Here is a 3,826-nt window from a genome sequence, read left to right on the forward strand (position 1 = left end):
AGACATTAACACTGTTGGATGCCGGCCAGCTCAGTGGTCTATCGGTTAAGGACTCCGGCTCCAGACTGGTAGGTCCTGGGTTCGAATCTCGCGAGTGCAGTATCGTGGATGCGCACTGCTGAGGAGACCCATAATAGGACGAAACGGCCTTCCAGTGCTTCCAGGTTTTTCGATGGGTGGTCTAGCTTTTAACTGACTCATGATTTCAACTGTGAAAAAATTCTGGGAAATATCAGTACCTAATTTAAATAAAATTATTAAACATTGATGATATTGTATAAGATGATAATGGAATCTTCGTATTGTAAGTGTCCAGCTTAGAATGCAAAACACCAGAAAACACATAACAATAATCACTTTATTAATTCTATTAAGGTTATTGTGTCCCAATGTCAAATAGTTGCAAAAATTGTTTGCTTAAGCTTTTTAAAATGAAAAATCTATAGGACTGAGACACTAAACCAGTAATGTCATTTGTTAAGAGGTTGCTTTATAATAAGAATTGATTGAAGTTGAAAATTTACATTATTAAGTTTGATCTAATGTAATCTAGATTTTTATATATGGGATCATAGATATACTCAAATGATCTATTCAGTGTTGTATCGACTTATGTCAGTTTATAATATATCGACTTATTCCATTCTATGAATATCCCATCATAACTTATTAAAATAAATTCATTTCATCATTTATAGGGTTTATTTTTCTAGTTAAATAAACACTTAACAATTATGATTATAAAGGTTAACCATCTGTTAAAAATCTCTCAATTCATTTCTATTGAGGTCAAAACAAAAACTGAGAGAAGAAGAAGTAAAACCTAATGCATAAATCTTGTCATCAGTTCATTATACTAGTGATGACCTTAACTATAATATTTCATTTTATTAATTTAAAACAATACGATAACGTTATATGACTGTGGTAAATAAAATGAACATTGATGTAATCATTCCCTTTAGATTCTATAAGAGAAATATCATAGTAACAATTTAATTTTCTATACTAGATGTTATTTGAATATCTTTGAAAAATTTCTAAATTGTGTAACATTCTGATGGTTATAAGCAAAGATGGGTAGTGGGTAACAGTGGAATCCAGGACGTGCGTTTGAAGCGAACGGTACTGGGTTCCAGTTCCAGAGTGAACATCAACTCTGAGATGCAGGTACATCCAGCTGACGAGTCAGAAATAGGACGAAACGAGCTTCCTGGATTCCACTGCTAGCCAACATCCATATTTGCTTCTAATGCTTGTAAATTGAAATATCATCAATTAATGATTGAATATATGAACCTAAAGAAATATATATTCTGATTCAGTAGAGAGAATAGTCCCAATTTTTCTACTAATCATTTGATCACCCACTCCTAACATAACTAAATTGACTAAATGTTTACGACGATAATTAAGCGAAACTAATGGACAAAATCTATTGTGAGGAACAAAAGATACGTACACGTGCATCCATTCAGTCACATTATTGTAGCACATGACAATGGTCAATATGCCATGAATATGCTGCTCCGCGCTCACGGAAAACATTTTGGCCTAGCTGAGCGAAGGTGTGGTGTGAACTGTTAACAGATGAGTATCAGACCACCTCGTCTAAAACAGTAATGAGTCTGTTATTATAAAACAACTGTCAATAACCAGACATATTGCTTTAAATCTCTGACAATCAATCAGATATAATATTGTAAAAGTGATTGACTTACAAACTATAAAAAGATTGTAGCCATTCACCTGAAAGAAATAGGTTCATTCTCATTTCCCATTTTAGTCAGTTTCAGAAACAGAATTAATATGGCTCATATGTATGTACCACTATAGTCTAAATTAATATGACTTAAATCTAACAGATTTAGTTATTGTATTTATGTACATGTGATTCATGCCAGTTTATCTATGTCTAGAGTAAAAGTAATATTCTTCACGGATTGAAATCATAATGTAAAACAGAAGCATTGAAACAACTGTTTTACGTTAATAGGAAAATTCACAGTAATGTAAACAAACCTAAACACCAAGGTTTAAAAATTTTAGGTGCTTACGATATCACTTATCAACTTTTAGGCTCCATACGATAGCTTTATTTTAACATTGGTCTTGAAAGGTATGACTTTGATCGTCAGTGATAATAGTTTTGAATTGCAAATATCCTTTATTTCCGAGAATATTGTCTTTACTCTGATAACTCATACCTTGACAGATGCATAGGATCCTCCTTGTCATTCAATTATGTTGTCCAGGCACATGAACGCTTCCACCTCTTTGAGGGCTTTACCCTCAAGTATGCTGTCTTCGTTGTACTTCAAGATTTAGCTTTGCCCTTGTGAATGTTGAGGCCTACTTTCTCAGAAACCACTGTTACACTTGCTGTTTTCGGTTACATTTTCCTCTGTTTATGTGACATCAGATCTAAGTGATCTTCAAAGTTTAAATAATCCAGCCGTGTTCAACGTGTCCACCATATTTTGTGTTTCTCTTGTGCTGTGGAGTCTGTCTATTCAAGTGCTCTTCAAAGTGCTCTACCCACCTATTTCTCAGCTGTTGAACTTCAGTTATTGATCTTCCCCTTTCGTTTTTGTCTTTTTGTTCTAGTTTACCTTTTTTCCTTCAGGCTTATGGGTTTTATCATATGGTATTTTTCATTTTCCCTTGTCCTACAGTTTTTTCTGCTATAGTTGCTACGTCATCCATTGTGTTTCCACAAACCAGTTCTAACTCTTTCAAGCACTAATTTTTTGGTTTCTATATATTCAACCTGTGCCTTGTCTCTTTCTGATTTTGTTCAAGTTATTGTTGACTTTGATGTTCTTGTTCTTTGTTTTTCTAGCCTTGCCCAGGCTGCTCATAGAGATTCATCTGATACGTTGGTGCTTCTTGAGGCTAGACACTTCTCGATATATTGAAGTTAATGTTTGTTAATTCTCCTTAGACTTGCTTTGTGTAGTGGTTTCCTTTTTCTCTATTTAATCTTGTAAGGCTTAGAACATGTTGCCCAAAGCTGTCTTTAGCTACTTGGACTTGTTATCGTTTCGAAGAAAGGCTAAATTAAACTCCTGTTGTGTTACTTGTACAGTCGTACAGTGTTTCTTGAGCTTGAGTTTTAGCTTAGTCACCAGCAGATGATGATCTGAAGCTAAATCAGCTCATACCTTTATTTTCACATCTATCATGGACCTTCGGAATATTTTATTTATGCATAAGTGATCGACTTGGTTTTAGATAGTATAGGCCGGTTAAATCTATGTAGCTTGATGATACTTTTGTAAGGGGATATGCTTCAGACTGTAACGTTGTTGTTGAAAGCATATAGATCTGTTACTAATTAGGCAAAAACGTGACTATTGTTCACCCTCAATCCATGACATTGAACTGGTGAATTGATTGATTTAAGGAACAGTACAGATGGCCGGTCATATACATGCCTTCTAAATTTTCAGAGATTGATCCTCTACCAAGAGATTGACTTGCTAACTTAGAATAATTCTGTTTGCTGGAGATAAAACTGGTCTATATCTTCATTATCTCTACCAGTGGTGAGTGTGTAGCCTTGGATGACATTTATTCTAATCCCTCCCTGCTTTTTTTCAAGGGCGCTTCGATAATCTTGAAGTCATGAAATTTTCGTTTTATAGGCACTTATTTGAATAGCATCAGTGTAACTTCTTGTGTTCGAGGAAGGTAGTCTCATATTTGTGATCAGGGTACAATAACATTTCATCTGTAGTCAGTCTTTTCTTAGGAAGAAATATTATCGGTGGATAGGATTAAGTTTACGAAAACCATTTATTTGGGATCATAAGGTAAGTCATAT

The sequence above is a fragment of the Schistosoma mansoni genome, assembly GCF_000237925.1.
Source record: "Schistosoma mansoni, WGS project CABG00000000 data, chromosome 7 unplaced supercontig 0100, strain Puerto Rico, whole genome shotgun sequence".
NCBI classification, from domain to species: Eukaryota; Metazoa; Platyhelminthes; class Trematoda; order Strigeidida; family Schistosomatidae; genus Schistosoma; species Schistosoma mansoni.